Genomic DNA, 24,346 nt, shown 5'->3' with positions numbered 1-24,346 from the left:
TTCCCTAACACTGGAAAAAGCCCGCGCTTTCAGTCTGAGCCGGCCCCGCCCCCTCTGGCGCAGCTCCTTTTTGCAGCCTTACCCCAACTCCCCATCCCCAGGCCTCCACCCCCCCCCCCTTCCTCCGCGGGACCCTGCCTCTCCAACACCGATGCCCACACTCTCCCACAGCCCCCACATCAAATCCATTCACCCATCCCCACCCAGCACCAAAACAAAAAGAACATTCCCCAAACGCAGTAAACATCCCCCCACGACAAACCCTCAGTTTGAGTCCAACTTTTCAGCCTGGATAAAGTTCCATGCCTCATCAGGCGTTTTAAAATAGTGGTGCCGATCTTGGAACGTGACCCACAATCACGCTGGCTGCAGCATACCGAACTTCACCCCCTTCCGACGGAGAACCGCCTTAGCCCGGTTAAAACCAGCCCTCTTCTTGGCCACCTCCGCACTTCAGTCCTTGTAAATTCGGATCGGTTCTGCCACCTGCTGCTCAGTTCTTCTTCGCCCATCTCAGGACACACTCTCGGTCCATAAAGCGATGGAACCTCACCACTACAGCCCTTGGCGGCTCGTTGGCCTTGGGTCTCCTTGCTAGGACCCGGTGAGCCCCATCTAGCTCCAGGGGCCTCGGGAAAGCTCCCGTGCCCATCAGCGAATTGAGTATCGTGCTCATATATGCCCCGGCATCGGGCCCCTCCACTCCTTCAGGGAGACCCAGAATCCAAAGATTTTTCCTCCTCGACCTATTCTCCAGGTCCTCAAATTTTTCCTGCCACCTCTTGTGCAGCGCCTCGACCTTCACCGCCAGGCCCAAGATCTCGTCCTCCGAAGCTTTTGCCGCACCTCCTGGATCGTCGTCCCTTGGGCCTTCTAGGTCTCCACAAGCTTCTCAATCGCTGCCTTCATTGGCGCCAGCATTTCGGTCTTCAGCTCCGTAAAGCAGCGTTTAAGGAACTCCTGCTGCTCCTGTGACCACTGCGCCCACGCTGCTTGGTCTCCACCCATCGCCATCTTGCTTTTCCTCCCTCGCACTTTCCGCTGCACCAGGATCACTTTTTTTAACCGCTCCACTCCTGGTTCAATCCATATAGTGTCGGGGAACCTTGCTGTCACCTTCCCACACTGGGAGCCGTCGAACAATTGCCATTGGGGTCCCTCTGAAGAGCCCAAAAGTCCGTTCCCGGCGGGAGCTGCCGAATGTGCGACCTACCTAGGCATAGCCGCAACCGGAAGTCACCACTAGACTTGCTTAACCGTTGCCAATGATGGAGGGCACGATCTCGGTTTTCCCCAAAACTATCACTCCATCTGCCTCTCCTCCTTTTAAATTATCCTTTGAATGCATTTCTTGATCAAGCTCGTGTTACACAGCCCGTAGCCTCTTCAGTGTCCATTTTTGTCCGATTACGCTTTCGTCAAATGCTTTGGGATGTTTTTCTAAAATCACAGGCTAATGTTGCCACATTTATGATAAAGAAAAATAAAACATGGGTTTTCCCCAATATGATTACCATGACTGGCGTTTAATTTGTTACAATAGTAACTTAACAAATTTATATTTTCAACACACAAATCTAGTATAAACACCATTATAATCTACCATGCTGCCTGACCTCAAAAAACAACAAACAGAAATGTGAATCAAGATTGTCATCCAACATTTATTAGTGTTAATCACTATTCAGTTGTGCTGAAGGCTTTTGGGGGTGGAGGTTGCGGGGGTGGGGGGGGGGGGGGGGGGGGGGTATATGCAAAAGCAAGGGAACAGAAATTGATCCAACAGGTTGCTGGATGTTTTATGCATCAAATCTGCAAGAGCTTTTTACCAATTTAAAATTATATGTTTGGTCGACATACTGGCCTGGGGTTCCCGCTGTGCATACAAGCTGGAAGTTAGCCCTGAAATTATAACCAAGTTGCATCCATTTTGCCAGTACAGAATTATGCTCAATCATCCTCTCAAACTTGTTAGAATATGTCCACACTTCAAATGGACAGCTATCACACGAAACTTATACCATCTATTCCTTTTTTAAGTATGAAAATGTGAGCTTCAATTCACTTCATTATCATTCATGTGCACCATCAGCATGTTTTAGGAACTTGAAACCAGGAGAATTTTTCAATATTTAATTCAACTTTTATTTCTGCTACAAAAATGCATTCAAAGCAACAGAAAGTACATTGCAGGCTTCGGAGGATAAAGTTTTAAAAGCTTGCACTGTAACAAAAGGAGAATTACTGCACTATGCACCTGAAAATTTGGTTGCAATGTGAGGAAACCTTTCCACAAGGGCAATAGGAGGACACAGCATACGAGACATGGGAGCACAGCCATTTAAAAAAAAAAAATTCAGAGTGCCCAATTCATTTTTTTCACCAATTAAGGGACAATTTAGCGTGGTCAATCCACCTAACCTGCACATCTTTGGGTTGTGGGGGAAAAACCCACGCAAACACCCAATGTGCAAACTCCATACGGACAATGACCCAGAGCCGGGATCGAACCTGGGACCAACCAGTGCGCTACCGGCTGCCAGCACAGCCATTTTTACAGGTGTAGAGACTCCTTCTGGCAGTTTAAGGCCTGTGAAAGATATAGACAACTGCAAAGTGTTACAGTTCTGTATTTAACTTGTATCTAAAGTTCCACAAACTGTTAAACCAAGTAAATTTATTTACACATCCAGATTACATGCGTCTCTGGTCATATGGCTGAGAAAACTACAAATGATTATTTAGCTCTTAAACATACATTGAATGATATTTTTGTTGTTGCATACTTTAATCTATAAACTGTGCAGTTTGCAAGAATTGATAATACGTTCCACCACAAAGCACAAAACTCGCATTTAATTCTTTAGCCACTTATGCTATCAATGCTTTTTGATGAATTGGGGGATCAGCATGCCACCATGCAAAGAATACTAATTCCATGCAACATGGGGAAGGTAGTTGCAGAAAAGAACAAAGGTCCAAACTTGCATTTATGCAGCAGCATTCACAATGAAATGAAATGAAATGAAATGAAAATCGCTTATTGTCACAAGTAGGCTTCAATGAAGTTACTGTGAAAAGCCCCTAGTCGCCACATTCCGGCGCCTGTTCGGGGAGGCTGGTACGAGAATTGAACCGTGCTGCTGGCCTGCCTTGGTCTACTTTCAAAGCCAGCGATTTAGCCCTGTGCTCTCCCACAGAGTTACAGTCTATTCATTACTTTTTGAAGAGTCATCCCTAATTTAATGGTGAGAGATGCAACAGCCAACTGCACATAGCCAGGTTCCATGAACAGCATTAAGGCCAATGATCAAATAACCTTCCTTTAGGAGATGCTGGTTGAGTGATAGATAATGCCCAAAACAAAGGAACAGGTCCCCTGTTAATCTTCGAATAAAGTCATGGGATTGTTTATGTTCACTTGGGTGGGCCTCAACTGAACATCTCATTGCACTGATCTATTAGCTGAGATCATGAACTCAAATCTCTTGAGTGAGGCTTGAAGTCAAGGCTTGATTCAGCACGAACAAAGATGGACGCTACAAAATGTGGATTTTTGTCCATTAATCCCCACATTGAAATTGGCAATTCGGTCATACAGCTGGTAGCATTTTCTCTTGCACATCTCATGCCCGCTTGTTCACTGAAGTAAACTTCCTGTTCTCAGATAGATAATGCACTGCGTGGGAAAACCAAGACAAAGGAACAAACTCTGGAGAATCACTACATAAAAAGAATCAAATAGAAATTGGAAAAAATATATTCCTTTTGTTACCTCCATTAAATATATCCCCAATTAACCATAGAGAAAAGTATCAAGAATCAGGAAATTTCTTGTCATCAGTTATGCCTTTGCTTCCGAAGGCACTGGCTCCTTCGAGTATAACGATCCACGGACTCCTTTCATTTCACTTTGCAACTATTCTCATATTGAATCTCCACAGAGTGCTGGCAGTCGATTGAGAAATATGAGGCTATCAAAGTCCTTCCCAAACCTATCCTTAGCTGATGCAACAGTTGTAACGGGAGTATAGACACCAATTATGAACAAGACCTCTGGTGAATTATCCATTCCCAAACAACAGAACACCTATTTTCCTACTCTAGCCGAGATAAATAAGTGACCTCAGGCTAGGGATCAAACCAAAGGCATTCGTTGTGCAAATAACGGAGTTATTTGAGAGACAAATTTGCAACCACAACGTTAATCAAACCACAGATTTCAACACGAGCGTATAGCATCACTTGGTCACGAGTGCTCCAAGACAGGAACATTGCATTGACAAAAGGCATGTTACATTTCATAATAAATTACACCAGCACAATGAACAGCATTACAAGGGTCAACTATTAAAAAATTTTGCAACATGAAATCTTGGTGACAAGGCCACCTTAATTTTTCAAAACCATTGATAAAACTTCCTGCAGAGAGTAATGCACTTGGCTATGGTGCATTATTACAAAAGCTTTCAGTACAACAATGAAAGCTAACTTTTGCTGAAATGGAAGGCAACAGGCATTAGCTTTCAATTTCTCCTACAGTCACTTGCTTGAGGTTCATTTCCTGCACTTGTTCTAAGAAAGGGGATGTGTACTGGTGGAGGAAGAAACGGGATAGGAATTTCACAATGAAGCGGTGTCATAAGTCTGCTTGCTCCTATGGTGACACAAATGGAGCAGTGATGCACTGAACCTACCCAGTGTATTGTTTGGAAAGCAGAAAACAAGATCGTGCAACAAAAAGGTAGTCATCAATGCCACAGAGGTTCGCTGGACTGCCACTGACTCATTGACTTTGGGTGAACCGTCCTCCAGGAGCTAATACCCAAACATAAACCAACTTTAAAACCTCATACCCAGTTCTAAATCCTGCCTCAATTATTAAGTTGCTTCACAGAAATCCGGGGAGGGGGGGAAAAAAAACACCCAAGGTGTTAAGTCTTCACGGTGGAAGACTCCAGTGAGATGCCAGAGCTCCAGGGGGCAGAGGTGAGTGCAGTGACCATTACTAAGGCGAAGGTTCTGGGGAAACTGAAAGGTCTGAAGGTGGATAAGTCACCTGGACCGGATGGACTACCGAAAAGAGATAGCTGAGGAAATTGTGGAGGCATTAGTGATGATCTTGCATGAAACACTGGAGGCAGGAAGGGTCCCAGAGGACTGGAAGGTGGCTAATGTAACACCACTGTTTAAGAAGGGAGGGAGGCAGAAGATGGGAAAATTATAGGCCGGTTGGCCTGACTTCGGCCATTGGTAAGATTTTAGAGTCTGTTATTAATGAGATCGCAAAGCACTTGGAAGTGCATGGTAAAATAGGACTGAGTCAGCACGGCTTTGTCAAAGGGAGGTTGTGTCTGACAAATCTTTTAGAGTTCTTTGATGAGGTAACAAGCAAGTTAGGCAAAGGAGAATCAGTGGACGTGATTTATTTAGATTTCCAGAAGGCCTTTTACAAGGTACTGCATAGGAGACTGTTAAATAAGTTAAGAGCCCATGGTGTTCAGGGTAATATCCTGACATGGAAGACTGGCAGAAGGCAGAGAGTGCGGATAAAGGGGTATTTTTCAGGATGGTAGCCGGTGACTAGTGGTGCACCTCAGGGGTCTGTGCGGGGACCACAACTTTTTACAATATACATTAATAATCTGGAAGAAGGAACTGAAGGCACTGTTGCTAAGTTTGCAGATGATACAAAGATCTGTAGAGGGACAGGTAGTATTGAGGAAGCAAGGAGGCTGCAGAAGGACCTGGACAAGCTAGGAGAGTGGGCAATGAAGTGGCAAGTGAAATACAATGTGGAAAAGTGTGAGGCTATGCACTTTGGAAGGAGGAATCTAGGCAAGACTATTTTCTAAATGGGGAAGTGCTTCGGAAAGCAGAAGCACAAAGGGACTTGGGAGTCCTTGTTCACGATTCTCTTAAGGTTAATGTGCAGGTTCAGTCGGCAGTTAAGGCAAATGCAATGTTAGCATTCATGTCAAGAGGGCTAGAATACAAGACAAGGGATGTACTTCAGAGGCTGTATAAGGCTCTGGTCAGACCCCATTTGGAGTATTGTGAGCAGTTTTGGACCCTATATCTATGGAAGGATGTGCTGGCCTTGGAAAGGGTCCAGAGGAGGTTCACAAGAATGAGCCCTCGAATGAAGAGCTTGTCGTATGAGGAACGTTTGAGGACTCTGGGTCTGTACTCGTTGGAGTTTAGAAGGATGAGAGGGGATCTTATTGAAACGTACAAGATACTGCGAGGCCTGGATAGAGTAGACGTGGAGAGGATGTTTCCACTTGTAGGAAAAACTAGAACCAGAGGACACCATCTCAGATTCAAGGGACGTTCTTTAAAACAGAGATGACGAGGAATTATTTCAGCCAGAGGGTGGTAAATCTGTGGAACTCTTTGCTGCAAAAGGCCGTGGAGGCCAATTCACAGAGTGTCTTTAAGACAGAGATAAATAGGTTCTTCATTAATAAGGGGGTCAGGGGTTATGGGGAGAAGGCAGGAGAATGGGGATGAGAAAATATCAGCCATGATTGAATGGCGGAGCAGACTCGATAGGCCAAGTGGTCTAATTCTGCTCCTATGTCTTTTGGTCTTATGGTTTTCAAGTCTACTAAGCAGCTTTGTTAAATAAAACAATTCTTGTGGTACAAAGAAATTCTATATCATCTTGCGCTAACACCTGTCATACATACTGTTTAAAGCGTTTAATTCCAATCCACACCAATCTTCTTTAGTACCTCCATTAACTTGATCCAGTTCACCAGAAAAGGCTCTACTCAAAACCTGCAAAAGCAAATGTGCATAATTATGCCCTATGCTCCTTTTGCACACTGTCATTATCCCTATTGTCTCTTTGGGTGGCACAGTAGCACACTTGCTTCACAGCGCCATGGTCCCAGGTTAGATTCCCAGATTGGGTCACTGTCTGTACAGAGTCTGCACATTCTCCTTGCGTCTGCATGGGTTCCTCCCACATGTCCTGAAAGACGTGCTTGTTGGATGAATTAGACATTGAATTCTCCCTCAGTGTACCCTAACAGGCGCTGGAGTGTGGCGACTTGGGGATTTTCACGGTAACCTCATTGCAGTGTTAATATAAGCCCACTTGTGACACTAATAAAGATAATTATATTATTCTTGTTCTCCACTTCGCTAATACTTTTCCTCATTTGTTTGTAGTCTTGTAAATTATTTGAGCATAATCTTTCAAACTGATGATATGAAACAAAGCTACTGCCATTTGGTTTTTGCAGGGATGTGATGACCGTTGTAGTATATTGTAGGCTCTAATCATGTTGTTATAGTGCCTTCTCTGCTGAGGTGGTGTAAATAGTTATTTCAATAATGGCTGCCAGCTTAAGTCCACGTTAAATGTTTTCTCAACAGAATGCACAACAGAAAGATGGCGATGAGGCTGGAATGAAGTTTTTCCTTACACTTCGAGAAATTAAGGACTGAAGAACGTACAAATTTTTAAAACTCCAAAAGTTGATTTTAAGGATGCCTCAGCAAAAGCGGTTTGAAATTGCCTTGTGCATGCACCTTATATTCAGGTACACAGCGAGTCAACACAGTATCGAATTGAACAAATATGACTCAAGCCATATTTGGGGACAATGGGGGAAATTCTAACTCCAGTAACCTCCCTTACTATGGACCAATCTAAAATTAGAGAGATTATGGACTCATTATGGCACAACTAAGAATGAGAGCGCATTGCCAGCTTCATTCCATGAAAGGAAGTAGTTGCCAAGTGAGGCTGCTGAAGATTACATTCTTGAACTAAATAAATTCTCTAGTCACTTGGCACAAACTTGTAGAAATCAACCTTCAAGACACATTAGTAATAAAGAACAATAAATTTGAGTCCAAGGTCTTGAGGAAAGTCAATAATAACCTGATGTGGAAGGAGGCCTGTGAAGAGGCTACAGCCATGGAAATGACAGAACGCAAGAGTTACAAATTGCAAGGGAGTTATTTTCATGAGCCGGCTGGGGAGGTCTGCCAGATTTCAGGCCATGGCTGCCAAATGTCCAGTCGCTGAGTCAGGAATTTAGATGCTTCCATTGTTATGATAGCCACCAACCATTTAAATGTCTCCGCTTCCATCCAAAGTGCTATGCTTGTGGGAAAGTCAGTCAGCTAGTGAAGAGATGCAGAAGTAGAGGAAGCTCCAGGTCACAGCCATGCACCAGATTGAGATGTGGTAAATATCAAGCTATTTCCACCATCTGGAAATCCACACGATATGTGGAAACAAAAGATGCTATCAAATAGGAAGATCAAGAGTTGTAAAGAGTGCAAGACAAACAAGACATGGAAGATGAGGATGAAAGCATTGAAGATATAATTCCAACACCCACAGCAGAAGTGAAAGTCAAAGATTCACAACTTACTTTCATAATTTAAACAGTTGGAGCAGTGTCTCTTACCTCTGAAGGACAGTACAAGCCTCATAAATTCCCTTACGCAAATGTGGTGTGAAACTGGTCATTGTAATAACAGTGTTCCAGTGTTGGTGAAATTAATGTTCAGGAGTGGAAAACAATGATGCACCCTATATGAAGTGTAATAGGCAGAGGGAACAAAGTCTCAATGGTGGCAAGGAACTGGTTTAAGAAAATACTGTTAAACTGAAAAAAGAGTTATAATAAGTCTGACACAAAATGGTATTTGAGCAAGGCAAACAGAATGATAAAATTAGACAAGGCCAAAGTAAAGATAAAGGACAATGTACAGCTGACATTTTGCAAGGCTAGGCCAGTGGCTTACGCACAGCTGGAAGCAGTAAGAACTGGATAGATTAGAAAGAACAGGGACAATTAAGGTGGCAAAAAGTTATGAAGTATGCCTCAGCATGAGAAACAATCAAATCAAATTTCCTTTCATTGCATTTGAGAAGTTGGGTTTGTAATTCACAGGTTGCTTGGGGTGTTAAGTGTCAGATAATGGTCCATAGTTTACCTCAGAAAAGTTTGAAATACTGGAGTAAAAATTAAGTGAAACATACTCCAATACCACCAATGACATAGAACATGGAAAATACAGCACAGAACAGGCCCTTCGGCCCACGATGCTGTGCCGAACCTTTGTCCTAGATTAATCATAGATTATCATTGAATTTACAGTGCAGAAGGAGGCCATTCGGCCCTTTGAGTCTGCACTGGCTCTTGGAAAGAGCACCCTACCCAAACTCAACACCTCCACCCAACACCAAGGGCAATTTTGGACACCAAGGGCAATTTATCATGGCCAATCCACCTAACCTGCACATTTTTGGACTGTGGGAGGAAACCGGAGCACCCGGAGGAAACCCACGCAGACACAGGGAGGATGTGTAGACTCCGCACAGACAGTGATCCAAGCCGGAATCGAACCTGGGAACCTGGAGCTGTGAAGCAATTGTGCTATCCACAATGCTACCGTGCTGCCCTCAAGAACAAATAAATCTACACTATATCATTTTACCGTAATCCATGTACCTATCCAATAGCTACTTGAAGGTCCCTAATGTTTCCGACTCAACTACTTCCACAGGCAGTGCATTCCATGCCCCCACTACTCTCTGGGTAAAGAACCTACCTCTGATATCCCTCCTATATCTTCCACCTTTCACCTTAAATTTATGTCCCCTTGTAATGGTTTGTTCCACCCGGGAAAAAGTCTCTGTCTACTCTATCTATTCCCCTGATCATCTTATAAACCTCTATCAAGTCGCCCCTCATCCTTCTCCGTTCTAATGAGAAAAGGCCTAGCACCCTCAACCTTTCCCCGTAAGACCTACTCTCCATGCCAGGCAACATCCTGGTAAATCTTCTTTGCACCTTTTCCAAAGCTTCCACATCCTTCCTAAAATGAGGCGACCAGAACTGTACACAGTACTCCAAATGTGGCCTGACCAAAGTTTTGTACAGCTGCATCATCACCTCACGGCTCTTAAATTCAATCCCTCTGTTAATGAACGCGAGCACACCATAGGCCTTCTTCACAGCTCTATCCACTTGAGTGGCAACTTTCAAAGATGTATGAACATAGACCCCAAGATCTCTCTGCTCCTCCACATTGCCAAGAACTCTACCGTTAACCCTGTATTCCGCATTCATATTTGTCCTTCCAAAATGGACAACCTCACACTTTTCAGGGTTAAACTCCATCTGCCACTTCTCAGCCCAGCTCTGCATCCTATCTATGTCTCTTTGCAGCCGACAACAGCCCTCCTTACTATCCACAACTCCACCAATCTTCGTATTGTCTGCAAATTTACTGACCCACCCTTCAACTCCCTCATCCCAAGTCATTAATGAAAATCACAAACAGCAGAGGACCCAGAACTGATCCCTGCAGTACGCCACTGGTAACTGGGATCCAGGCTGAATATTTGCCATCAACCACCACTCTCTGACTTCTATCGGTTAGCCAGTTTGTTATCCAACTGGCTAAATTTCCCACTATCCCATGCCTCCTTACTTTCTGCAGAAGCCTACCATGGGGAACCTTATCAAATGCCTTACTAAAATCCATGTACACTACATCCACTGCTTTACCTTCATCCACATGCTTGGTCACCTCCTCAAAGAATTCAATAAGACTTGTAAGGCAAGACCTACCCCTCACAAATCCGTGCTGACTATCCCTAATCAAGCAGTGTCTTTCCAGATGCTCAGAAATCCTATCCTTCAGTACCCTTTCCATTACTTTGCCTACCACCGAAGACAGACTAACTGGCCTGTAATTCCCAGGGTTATCCCTATCCCTTTTTTGCAGTACCAGCATCGACTGGTACTGCAAAAGGAAATGTACAGATCATGAAGAGATCTTTGCAGAAGTATTTGCTCGGTGACAAGTGAGGCAGTCCTTTCCCATTTTTCTCTTCAGCACAGGCTAAACAAATATCTATTCTCTTACAGGATAACCCATAGGCTAAACAGGTTACTTACACCTGCCGGGGCGGGTTAGTGCCTAAACCACACACTCCCGAGATCAAGGGTTTAGCTTGCTTAAACCATGTGTCAATAGTGTGGCATGGTAGCATAGTGGTTAGCACTGTTGTTTCACAGGTTGGATTCCTGCTTGGGTCACTGCCTGTGCAGAGTCTGCACGTTATCCAGTGTCTGCATGTTTTTTTGAGGACTTCATGGTTCAAACAACAATCAATCCACATCTTCTTCCTTTTTCATTTCAAAAGTCAATTCCTGTTCCCTGTCTTTGTCTGCATTTCTCCAACATATTCCCAGGAATTCTTCTGTGCTCCAATTGGGTTAGTCATCTCAATTTTTGCTTTAACTAATTCCCCTGTGTTTAAATCATCCCTCCTCAGTCTCCTCCAACAAACCAGTTGTCTCTCCAATTCAACTCTTCAGGGGCAGGTTTAGCACAGTGGGCGAAACAGCTGGCTTGTAATGCAGAACAAGGCAGCAGCGCGGGTTCAATTCCTGTACCGCCTCCCTGAACAGGCGCCGGAATGTGACGACTAGGGGCTTTTCACAGTAACTTAATTGAAGCCTACATGTGACGATAAGGGATTATTATTTATACCCCGGGAGGTCAATTTCTCACTCCAACACTCATTCAGTTTCAAGTATGTTTGTCACCATCCATTACGTTTGTCATCCATTATTTTGTTGCCCTTTACCAGATTCACAGAATTTGTCTGGCACTTTCCAAGTGCTTCTTACAGCCAACACCAATCAGTTACACTTACTTGATATTTTCCGTTCCTTTTCAGTCACTTTTCTGAACATCGATCCAGCTTGCCTATCAACTCCTCCAAATTTTACTTTCTCCGACATGCCCCAAGCTTTATTTTTTTTAAAAAATTGATCACATCCAAGTTGTGATCTGAATCAGTAACCAGCAAATCTTCACATTATTTCAGTAGCTGTTCCATCAAAATTTGGTCGTCGGATTGATTACATGTATCAGCAAACTGGAAATTATGCGCTGCACAGTAAGAATGCTCTTGTAGAGTTCAGTATTCAGGTCCTTTAATATTTTTACAAGAAATGGAAAAAATCTGACATAACCCCTTCCCCATCGCAACCCCACATAGCCAACCAGGGTAGCTCTACAGGCTGACAAGGATCTCTCACATTCTTTTGTGAGCTCTCAAATTGTAAATGAATTCAAGCACTTAACATGACTTCTGTGCACAGCAGTAACTATGATTAAATGGTTCACTCATTGCCACATATTATACCTTTATAAGGAATACTGAAGTCTCTACTATGCAAGGCATTACGCAGTATCCCTGTTCACAAATTTAAGTCGGTTTGCTTCTCAATTTAGTCTAATTTGTTACGGAAAATATAATCGCCCAAAAATTCAGCTTCAATCATTAGAAACAGTGGAGGGAAAATTATTTGAAAACTTGCAAAAAGATGGGTCCTGTAGACTGTGTACCAAAACTGTAAACCCATTCTACACAAGAGGATTTTAAAAACCGTACTTTCTGTCTAGACTGATTTGCCCCTACACAGGGATATGTTGCCTAGTTTTAGTCATATTCTTATAAGATGGCAAGTACAATCCTGGCACTCCAAAATTAGTAAGAAACAACAGCACCCTATGCTTCCTCGAGCCTTATGGTTTACGTTTACGTTTACATTAACAGAATTGTACAGCAATCTCCAAAAGATTCTCAAAGCCATGTAGCACAAGGTTTCAAGAGTAGTAAATACTGGAGAATAAAATGTTAACACACTGCAGTTTATTACCATCCTGCTTCCAGTTGCATTGATAAAGACAGCAAAAGATGATAGTGGCCTTTGCGATACACAACTCTTCCAAAAATAATGATAATATCTGGCATTCAACAGATTTTTTCACGACTGGCAAAATTGCACCTTGTTGATATACAAAGAAGTTGACATTGCAAGCATCAAAAATTGTTTTGAACATGCTAAGAATTTAAAGATCTTAAAATTGCAAGTTCATATTAAAATCTCTAGTGCATTTAGAATAATCACTTAGAATTTTGATTTGCATGCTCTACAAGGTTTGTGACTGCATGTTAAAACGCAATCTGAAGCCCATCTGTCAAAATTTAGTTTGCACAAGAACGTTTTTACAATATCATGAAGCTTCTTGCAATTTAATGAAAGGGTTATAAGATATAATAAGTTAATCTAAATATGAATGTATGCATACATCAGTTATCAGGAAAACAATCTGATCACAATACTGATTGCTAACTGAAATCATTGCCTTTACCAAATACATTTTACACATGCTTCCCAGTTCATTAACACACAGACAGCATACTATCTATGGATATAAATCATATTTTACAGTTGATTTGGCAAAACTCACCAGGTTATACTGTCAGTTGCATCATCATGATTAATGACCATAGTGCTACAGTCTAACCTAATCTCAAGGTGGATACTCATTTTGCTGAAAAAATCATAATTGTAATCTGTTCAGCACAATGCTAAATATCAGCATTCACGGAATACAAATAATACCTCTAAATAACCTTTCCCAAATGTCAACCATTCTCAAATGTCAGGATTTTTAAAACATGGTAGGAGTTGCTACACGCAGATTATGTTTAATTAACCGCCAGGATCAGACTGGGTGATTTTTTTTGTGCCAAGTATTAGAACGGGCGCCGAATCCACCACGACTTTAGAAAACCAACAAATCCCTTACTGCTTATTCTTGTAACATTCGTTTACTCCTTTTTTGTTGCATTTAGCACAAACGAAACAGCAAGCTTTGACTCTTCTGCTTAAATGTTGCTCAATACGCTGGATTTTAAAAAAATAATTAAACTGGTAACAGGGAGGTGACCATAATCATTTAGGTTTTGCATGTACGACTACTCATGGCATTTACACGCAAAATGAAAAACGTCCAGCAACAAATAAGATGCAGAAACCACTTCATATCAAGTAACTTCACTGCAGTGTTAATGTAATCCTACTTGTGACAATAATTATTATTAACAGCAATTCGAGGGGGGGGGGGACACACAAGGAATACCCCCTTTCTTGCAAATGGTCCAAAAACACTTCTCTCAGACTACACTTAATATTCTCTCTCCCCCCACACCTTTCCAACTACCCACCAGGACCCAATCTGCCCTGGATCAGAGAAGCTGAATAGGGGAAAGGAAAGACGAGAAGCCTTCATCCCCACCACGTTTCCATCCCTGCAAAGACACCCCCATAGTCCCCAGGAACCAGCAGGCAGTGAGTGAGTGAGGAGCAGGAATCACCGCGACAATAACATGCAACAAATAACCTCACCACGTCCCCCCTCACCTCCTTGCTCATCTACTGACTTTCCTCCACTTTGAACAGCAGAAAGCCAGGGGAAACCATGCTCCCGATGGCAATGGTTTAAAAGGCTGGGCGGCCCAGTGAGTTACCACAGTACGGTTTATTTTTTTTTTTTTAAAAAGGACAGGGGTTGGGGGTTACTGGTGGACAGGTTTGCAGCAAGCCGTGCCTGAAATAACAGGAAGCAGTAATCCCCTGGCTGCAGGCAGAGCCATTGCAGGGGCTGGAAAGCGAGCCGCTTACCTCATCTCGGAGAGGGAGGGAGGGAGAGCCGCTCACTCGGCTTCAGGGCCTCCTCCTCCTCTCCTGTCCGTCTCCCCCCCCAGCCGAGGTGTCCTCTCGATCTGCCGGCGAGTGAGGGGGGGAAAAGGCAAAGGGGGCCACCCCCTATCTCTCTGCCCGTTGCCTAGTGTCTGAAGCTAACACTCTCCCTCTGTACGTTACCGACGTGCTCGGTCAACCAACCCCGACTCACTGATTGACGGGCGCCCCACCCTATCGGAGAGCGCAGCGCCGCCCACCTCTGCGTGAGGCGGGCCAATAGCCAACGGCACGAGGTTTGGTTGTCGCGCCTCGCCCCGCCCTCCCTGGGAACCCGCCGTCTTTTTAATCCCCCTCCACCCCGCCTCCTTCCTTTCAACCGAACTTGCTGAGTTGGGCCCGTCGGAAGCCCCTCCCGTCTGATTGACAGCGGCAGCGGACCACTGGGAGCGCGGACCGCCCCGTCGCGCAGGCGGAGTGAGCGAATGGGGAGTGAGCAGGAGGGCGGGCGCTCGGGTCCCGAGGTTGCTGTCAGGTTAGGTTGATTCAGTGACCATGGCGACGCTCAGGCTGCACCCGATGTTTCGGTTATAAATGAAGGGGAGGAATTTAACGTCGCCTCGTTATCCCCCCCCCCAAACGCCTCTGCGTTATAAATGCGCATCATTCCTGTCACATTTATTTTAGAGAATAAAGAAAGTGGATGAAGTAGGCGAGTTAACCACGGTAGTAAGTATGTTATTTCCCTATCCTACTCTTTTTTTTTTACATGTGCAAAGTATTCCGGTCGCTTATTTGTTTCAAGTGATTAATAATTGTCGCAAAGTAACAGTTTATGTGGGCCACTGAAGCAATAATTGATATTGCCCCCCCCCCCCCCCCCCTGCTCCATATATTTCTAATGTTCCTTCCCCTGGCCTTCACTTTCAAGATAAACCCTGTGCACAACACGCCCTAAAGTGAGATGTGTGGCTGAAGTCTGCACCTGAGGTTGTTCTGCGTGGGTAGAACACCCCATTCATGCATCTAAACTAATTAGGAATCAAGGAGGAAATTTATTTTTGGAACTACACATTGTAATTTGTACAAGTAATGATATAGACAAATAAAATGTTATGTATACCCCTAACGGTATGATTTAAAAGGGGGTGATGTTTTATTTAGCCTGATTTGTATTTGGCTACATGTTCACTTTTCACCACCACATTAAAAGGAAGTTTTTTTTAACGCAGGGTGGTGAGTGCGTTGCCAGGGGAGGTTGTGGAAGCAGCGATATTAACAGCGTTCAAAAGGCATCTTAACAAATACATGAATAGGATGGGTATAGAGGGATACGGCACAAGGAAGTGCTGAGGGTTTTGGCCAAGGTTAGTATCATGACCAGTACAGGCTAGGAGGGCCGAAGGGCCTGTTCCTGTGTGGTATTGTTCTTTGTTCTAAATATAGAATTATTGGAGGATGTGGAGAGGAGGGCTATGGGGCTGATTCATGCATTTCAAGGTCTTGATTAGGGTGACCAATTCTTTACCCATGTAACTCGCTGAAGACTAGAATGAGCATGAACTTCGGCACATCAAGACCTTCATGATTAAGAAGAATTTAGATTTAGGAAAATTATTTTGTTAGTTATTGGACTCTTATGTACCTGGGACACAACAGGTATCAAATGAAAATTGGAACTTGTGCAACTTGGAGCTAAATGGACTTGAGTACAATACTGATGGAGTTGGCAGAACAGAAGCAAGAAAGAAAATTGTGTTTGTTTAGTGTTTTTCACCATCTCAGGATATCCCAAAGCACTTCACAGTTAATCCAATATCGTGGAAGTGTTGTCACTGTTGTATTTAAGAACTTTGGCAGTGCACTGTTACGTCCCACGAGTGGCCAGTTTGCTCAAGTCAAGCGTATGAGGAACTTGCCTGAAAGTGGAATTGAAGCCAAGATCAGATCAACCATAATCTTATTGAATGGCGGAGCAGGCTTGGAGGGCCATATGGCCTACTCCTGCTGCTTTTTCATATGTTCTTAACTGTATGCTTACTACTTTGAATCTAATGATTCTATTTGTAGACTCAAAATCCTAGTTTCCCTTTAGATTGCTGTTATGCTCAATAGAAAAACCACATAATTTCATTGTAAATGTACATTGACAAAGTGGTCTGTAATTGAGATTAATCTGTGTTCAATCCTGTGACTGGACTGTAAATGCCCTAGCCCTGTTCTTTATCTTGGCAGTTAACCAGAAAAAAAACTGTACTGGAGTTTAGGCACTAATCTAAATTGACATTCGGTGATAACCATTTAATATTATCGTCACATAACAACATCTCAGAATATTATAGACCAATCTTAAAATGTGAGATGAAGCTGTCTCTTGTTCATTTTAATCTGACAGCAGTTGTTTTAGTTAAAATGGTGACTTGTAGTAGGCCATAATACCTTGAGAACTAGCACCTCTGTACCTCAACTGAAGTGGTTAGTTTTCATAATATATCCCAACATGACTGTGGCTTATTATTCAACTGTGAGAGAAAAATCCTATTCAGGTGCTATCTTGTTCTCTCCCAATGCCTATAGATGCCCACTTTTTAGAACTAAATACCATAAGTAGATGCCGTGTTGCTTCTTGCATCAAATGCAGCTGAGATTTTGGGCTCCTATGCTGCCTCCAAATATAATTCTTACGACATGAAGTATACTAATTAGTGGCGAATGACATGGCAGCAAGCTCTTCGCTGCCTCTCCTTGTAATATTAAAGAATTGTGCAGTAATTCTGTAGAATACGTAAAAATAGAAAATGCACAAAATACTCAGCAGGCTAGGCAGCATTGGTGGGGAAAAGATATGCAGTTATATGGCCCCTTTTAAAATCATAGGATGTCCTGAGTGCTTTACAGCCAATGAAGTCCTATTGCAGTGTAGTGTAGCCACTGTTGTAATGTTAGAAATGTAGTCGCAGATAATCTGTTTTTGTGATATTGATTTGGGGATAAATATTGATGAAGATACTGGGGATAATTCCTCTTCTCTTTGAAATAGTGACGTGGAGTGGGCAGCATGGTGGCACAGTGGTTTGCATTGCTGCCGACGGCGCTGAGGACCGGGTTCGAATCCCGACCCTGGGTCACTATCCGTGTGCAGTTTGCATATTCTCCCCGTGTCTGCGTGTGTTTCACCACCACAACCCAAAGATGTACCGGGTAGGTGGATTGGTCACGCTTAAATTGCCCCTTAATTGGAATAAATAATTGGGTACTCTAAATTTTTTTTAAAAATTAGTTTTTTAAAGAAATGGTGACGTGGGATCTTTTACATCCACCTGAGAGGTTAGACAGCTTTACCAACTTAACAGAAAGGACGGCACCTCTGATAATGCAACATTCCTTCAATACTGGAGTGGAGAGTCAGCCTTGATTTCTGTGCTCAAGTGGGGCTTGAACCCACCGTTTTGGTGAGCATGCTACCATGGCTAACAGTGAAACAATGTGTCATAATATACACATCAGTATATGATGGTACAGAGACACACACTGCAACACTGCAAGACCAATCAACACACGCAACACAGTACAGCAGCCAATCACCAGTTAGGGCACGGTCACTATAAAGGCGGAGGGCACTAGATTTCCTGCTCATTCGGGCTTCAGCCTCTGAGACAGACAGAGCCCGCAGTCAGTAGCACAAACATCCACCATGTGCTTGCAGTATAGGCTGGTCAGGTTAGGCATAGGTCTTCAGTCAATCTAACATAGTGTTGGACCACACTGCAAGTATGTTTAACAGCTCTTAGTTAAATAAAATAGAGTTGTACTATTACAAGTGTTGGTAGCCTGTCTATGTTACTGCTAAGGTAAACGCAGTCTCCACAGATCCAGAGTACCCAACACATCATGGTACCAGTATGTGATGTTAGAGTTTAATAGACCTACCTTCAAGTGATCTGCCTTCGACCAGCGATCAGCCATCCGGTAGTATGGACAGCGTCCGCCCTTCCCCGCTGCTCCCCATCACTGGCAGCCTCGGTGTGAACTGGGAAATCTTTAAACAACGATTCCAGCTATACCTCGAAGCTACAGACCTGGAAGCTGCTTCAGACGCCAGGAAGATTGCTCTCTTCATTTCCACGGCCAGGGACCACGCCATCCATATCTTCAACTCTCTCACTTACGCTGAAGGTGACGACAAGTCCAAGTTCAAGACCGTCCTGCTCAAATTCGACAGTCACTGTGACATGGAGGTAAATGAGTTTTGAGCGCTACGTCTTTCAACAGCGTCTGCAGGGTAAGGATGAACCTTTTCAATCTTTCCTCACCCACCTTCGCATCCTCGTGCAGTCCTGCAATTACGGCTCCACCTCCGACTCGATGATCCGTGACCAGTTCGTTTTCGGTGTGCAATCGGACCCCCTACACCAGCAGCTCCTCCAGGTTAAACAGCTCACCCTTGCGATAGCCATCGAGACCTGCATTCTGCATGAACACGCCACTAACCGATACTCGCACATTCAAGCGGCTGAAATGGCGCGGCAAGGTCCCCACGAGGCAGAGCGGGTGCAAGCCATTAAACAACTCCAGGGCCCAAGCCTGGATGAGGGCGGCCTTATCACGGGCTCGGGCGCACTGACCGAGGGACGGCGAGGCCGAAGACCGCACTGCGCAGGCGCGCACTACGTACGACCGCACTGCGCATGAGCGGTGGTGTACAGAACGTTCTGACGTCACTACGTGCGGCAACTGTGGCTCCGCCCACTGAAAGCGACAATGTCCTGCAAAATCCCGACACTTTCTCCAATGTGGCAAGCTTGGCCACTATGCAGCCCTCTGCAGGTCTGCTTAACCTACTACCTCTCATCGCCCCAACCAGCCACGCAGAGATGTCCGAACCATCCAGTCACCGACTCCGCCTTGATTCCGGACCTTGACACCAAGGACCCTAAAGCACCATTTCGGGTGGGCATCATCACCAAACACCAGATGCTCCCGAAGACAAAAGCCAAGTCTCTCCCAATATTCCGCATTGATCCGGATGACGAGTGGTGTGCCACCTTCACGGTCAACCGATTCCGCCTGGACACCGGCGCTTCAGCCAACCTCATTGCGTGTTCTGACCTCGAAAGCCTCCCTGTCAAGCCTACCATCCTGCCAGCTTCTGGACTATAATGGTAATGCCATTGCTGCCAGTGGCTCTTGCCAGCTTGGAAGTGTTGCACCGGTCATTAAAGGCTAACTTGCCATTCGAAATAGTGGGATCCACTAAAGCCTCTCTGCTTGGTGCTCAGGCGTGCAAACTTTTAAACCTTGTCCAAAGAGTTCACTCCCTGTCGCCCGCTGACGCTTCCACATCTCCGGATGCTGACTTTCGGACACAGCTGAACGCAATCATTACCCAATACCACGGTGTGTTCGAGGGCTTGGGCACACTCCCATACACTTTATAAAATCTTGTTAAAACCAAATGCCACGCCTGTGGTGCACGCACCTCGCAGGGTACCAGCAACCCTCGAGCAGCAGCTGCAGGACCTCCAGGACCAGGGCGTAATTTCAAAAGTTACAGAACCGACTGACTGGGTCAGCTCTATGGTGTGCGTGAAAAATCCATCCGGCAAATTACGCATGTGTATTGATCCCAAGGACCTCAACCGCAATATTATGAGAGAACACTATCCCATTCCAAAGCGCGAAGAACTCGCCTGCGAGATGGCTCGCACCAAATTTTTCACCAAGCTAGACGCATACAAGGGATTCTATTCTGGCAGATCCAACTCGACGCATCCAGTCGGAAGTTCTGCACCTTTAACACCCCATTTGGGCGGTATTGCTACATCCGGATGCCGTTTGGCATCATCTCTGCATCGGAAGTGTTCCACAGAATAATGGAGCAGATGATGGAAGGTATCGAAGGGGTTCGCGTATATGTGGACGACATCATAGTCTGGTCCACCACCCCGCAGGAGCACATTGATCGCCTCCAACGCGTCTTCCGACGAATCCATGAGCATGGCCTCCACCTCAACAGGACCAAATGCTCCTTTGGTCAAACAGAACTTAAATTCCTTGGAGACCACATTTCACAGTTTGGCGTGCAGCCGGATGCTGACAAGGTATCTGTCATTAAGGCCATGAAGACACCGGAGGACAAGAAGGCGGTCATCCGTTCCTGGGCATTGTCAATTTCCTGGGGAAATTCATCCCTAACTTCGCCTCCCACACCACGGCTCTCAGGAACCTGGTTAAGAAGACGACCGCGTTCCAATGGCTCCCTGCCCACTAACCAGAATGGCGGGAACTCCGGGCGAAGCTGACCAAGGCCCGGTGTTGGCATTTTTCGATCCGGCCAAAGAAACTAAGATCTCCACGGATGTCAGTCAGTCCGGCATTGGAGCAGTGCTCCTTCAACGTGACGACGCCTCCTCATTGCACGTGGCGCGTATCGCGTCACGTGCAATGACGTCCACCGAACAGGGCTGTGCGCAAATTGACCAGAGTGCCTGGGCCTTCTTACCGGAGTCGTCAAATTCCAGACTATGTCTATGGACTCCCAAAGTTCACAGTCGAGACAGACCACTGGTCAATATCATTCAAAAAGACCTTAACGACTTGACGTCGCGCCTGCAGCGCATTCTCCTTAAACTCAGGCGGTACGACTTCGAACTCGTCTACACCCCGGGTAAGGAGCTCGTTGTCGCCGATGCACTCTCCCGCCCGATCGGTCACCACACCCTGCGACCCAGCGGACTTTGTGTGCCAAATTGATGCTCAGGTGACATTCGCCGCATCCAATCTGCCCGCCACGGACGAATGACACATCCATATTCGTCGTAAGACGGCCAACGATCCCCTGCTCCGACGTGTCATGCACCACCTGACAGACGGGTGGCTCAAGGGCCAATGCCCTCAATTCTATAACATTAAAGATGACCTGGTGGTGGTAGATGGAATTCTACTAAAGCTGGACAGGATCGTCATTTCGCACAGCATGCGGAACCTGGAGAAATGCCGCCGCCAGGCCCGTGAGGCTGTGGCCTGGAATAACGAGGACATTGCCAAGGCCGTTCTTAACTGCCCAACATGCCAGCGTTTCCAACCTGCTCCGCCAAGGGAGATCTTGCAACCCCATGAGTTGGTCACGTCCCCCTGGACCAAGTGGACATCGACCTGTTCCATGCATTTGGCCGGGACTACATCCTCCGAGTGGACTATTTCTCAAACTACTTGGAGGTAGTTAGGCTACACAACCTCACCTCAACTGCGGTCATCCATGCGTGCAAGGAAACCTTCGCTCGCCATGGCATCCCACTCACTGTCATGTCCAACAATGGCCCGTGTTTTGCCAGTCAGGAGTGGTCCAATTTTGCCAAACAATACAATTTCTCACGTCCAGTCCCCATTACCCCCAATCCAATGGCAAAGCTGAAAAGGGGGTGCACATTGTCAAACGACTCCTGTGCAAGCGGCTGATGCAGGATCCGATTTTTACCTCTCCCTGCTTGCTTGCAGATCAGCTCCATTGTCCACCGGCCTGTCACTGGCTCAATTGTTGATGAATCGCACGCTGCGGACGATGGTGCCGGCCATTCATGTCCTGGACTTGGACAACCTTCCGGTCCTTCGTCTAATGCAGTTGTCTCGGGCCCAACACAAATCGGTGTACGACGCCCGCGCCACGGATCTCCCTGCTCTGGCTCCTGATGACTAGGTCCGTGTCCAACTTCCCGATGGTGGCTGGTCAGCCACCGCTGTGGTGCTCAGACAAGTGGCCCCAGGTCATTTTTGATTTGTCTACAAGACTGCTCTCCTCTTCGCCGAAATAGGCGGGCACTACGCCTCCTTCCTCGCTCGCCACCAGATCATCATGTCCTGCCCGCCATCACGACGAACCCATCACGGATTTTGCAGATCTCCCTTTCGCTCTGCCACCCTCTGAGTCTGACACAGTCCCGCCCATTCCAGAACAGGCGGCCCCTGACCCACCCTTGAGGCAGTCAACCAGAATTCGTCGCCCACCTCCGAGACTGAATTTATGAACTGCCTGAATTCATGGACACTTTGAACTCATGAATTGATTATTTTGTTACCCTGTTTGATTAACTCACTGGTTTGTACATACTGTACATACTGTTGTTCTAGTTATATTTTGTGTTACATACTGTCCATCTGCACTAGACACCTTCCAATGTAAATATCTTAGAGTTTCTGTACATTGTCCTGTAAATATGCTCGCATGTGCCACACATAGTTAGGAACATTCGCATACTACATTATTTATTGCCACAAACACATTTTTTTAGAAAGGGGGGGATGTCATAATATACACATCAGTATATGATGGTGCAGAGACACACACTGACTGACACACTGCAAGACCAATCAACACACACAACACAGCAGCCAATCACCAGTTAGGGCACGGTCACTATAAAGGCAGAGGGCACTAGTTTTCCCTCTCATTCGGGATGCAGCCACTGAGACAGACAGAGCCCGCAGTCAGTAGCACAAATGTCCACCATGTGCTAGCAGTATAGGCTGGTCAGGTTAGGCATAGGTCTTCAGTCAATCTAACATAGTGTTGACCCACACTGCAAGTATGTTTAACAGCTCTTAGTTAAATAAAATAGAGTTGTACTATTACAAGTGTTGGTAGCCTGTCTATGTTACTGCTAAGGTAAACGCAGTCTCCACCGATCCAGAGTACCCAACACATCACAATGTTCATGCTTTGGGTTGATGACCTTTGGTCATTCAACCTGAAACATTGGCTCTGTTTGTCTCTCCACTGACTTGTCTGCTGCCTCATGAGCTTGAGTGTTTCCAGCACCTTCTGTTGTTCCAGATTTCCAGCATCAGCTGTATTTCACTTGCCGGTAGCATATGATTCTTGTTTGAATTCTGATTGCAAAGCACCCACCTGCTCTGCAGCATTATCATTTGCTTTTCCACACCATTATAACACGCTTCATGGGACAGTTAATTCAGTTGCAATTCCTGCTGCTTTACCAGCATTTTGTGCTGTAGGGTCCATCCACAAGGAATGAGGGTGACACTGCCCCAACAAATTACTACTAGAAAAGAAAGAACTGAAAGATAACAAAGCTCCTTTTGTAAAGAAAAAATGGCTTAATTAACATTCACTTTTCACTTCGGGGGATGGGTTTGGCACCCTATATTTTCTCTTTACAGAAGCTGACCTGTATATTTCTAAATATTCTCAGTTCTTCTATTGTTTCCAGTTTATTATCATTATCACTAATTTGTTAGGAAATTCTTGCCTGTGAGTACTGGACTAAGTGAATTTCTTCCACCATGCTAATTTTCCCCTCTAACTTTTTTAAAACTTGCAGAGTGGCAGCATAAGTTTTAAATCCTAATGGACTCCTGAAAACTGTGCATCCAGCAGGGACCAGTTTTAGACCAATAAATCCGAACTGGAAGCATTCCTGGAGAAATCAAAGACAATAAAAATTTGCGAGTGACTTTTGAAGGAATAAATAAATAAAATTTCAGACCAGACCCAGCTGTGCCCCTGCCATTGCCCCTGTAAACATAGAAATCAATGTGGGCATTGTTGCTATTGTGCCAGAAATCTCCAGGCCCCTGGACGAAATTATCCTTTTGTAACTTGCTTTTGATTCCCAGTACTGTATTGACCTTTTTTTATGTTTGATCAGTATTTGTGCCTCCTCACCAATAAATTTTTTTTTTAATGTCCTTTATGCCAAAATGTGGCAATTCATATTCGGTACAGTTTCGCTGGTGATAGCAGCCCCATATGCATCATTCAAGTAATATGTGAGACTACAGTACAA

At 45.0% G+C, this 24,346-nt stretch overlaps 2 protein-coding genes across 19 annotated transcripts in view; one reads left to right on the top strand and one right to left on the bottom strand.

Annotated features, from left to right (window-relative positions):
* itsn1 (intersectin 1 (SH3 domain protein)) overlaps nucleotides 1-14,752 on the bottom strand; it is a 295,505-nt gene extending 280,753 nt beyond the window's left edge. For 4 of the 11 annotated variants that reach the window (XM_072513346.1, XM_072513356.1, XM_072513355.1 and 1 more), the window contains exons 1-2: nucleotides 14,526-14,746; nucleotides 6,693-6,783 (exon numbers count right to left, since the gene is read on the bottom strand). The gene's annotated coding sequence lies outside the window, so the exon portion shown is untranslated. Of the gene's footprint in view, nucleotides 1-6,692; nucleotides 6,784-8,432; nucleotides 8,558-14,264; nucleotides 14,442-14,525 lie in introns of those variants that run through there. The other 7 variants (XM_072513350.1, XM_072513357.1, XM_072513348.1 and 4 more) reach the window with 7 other exon arrangements.
* A 320-nt stretch (nucleotides 14,753-15,072) lies between these two features.
* Nucleotides 15,073-24,346, top strand: part of cryzl1 (crystallin, zeta (quinone reductase)-like 1) — a 119,352-nt gene continuing 110,078 nt past the window's right edge. For 3 of the 8 annotated variants that reach the window (XM_072513362.1, XM_072513368.1, XM_072513367.1), the window contains exon 1: nucleotides 15,074-15,272. The gene's annotated coding sequence lies outside the window, so the exon portion shown is untranslated. Of the gene's footprint in view, nucleotides 15,277-15,775; nucleotides 15,911-24,346 lie in introns of all 8 variants that reach the window. The other 5 variants (XM_072513361.1, XM_072513366.1, XM_072513364.1 and 2 more) reach the window with 4 other exon arrangements.

This window comes from Scyliorhinus torazame, chromosome 8, assembly GCF_047496885.1.
Source record: "Scyliorhinus torazame isolate Kashiwa2021f chromosome 8, sScyTor2.1, whole genome shotgun sequence".
In the NCBI taxonomy this organism is placed as follows: Eukaryota; Metazoa; Chordata; class Chondrichthyes; order Carcharhiniformes; family Scyliorhinidae; genus Scyliorhinus; species Scyliorhinus torazame.
The sequence above is the reverse complement of the archived record's forward strand: the minus strand, read 5'-3'. Positions and strand labels throughout refer to the sequence as shown.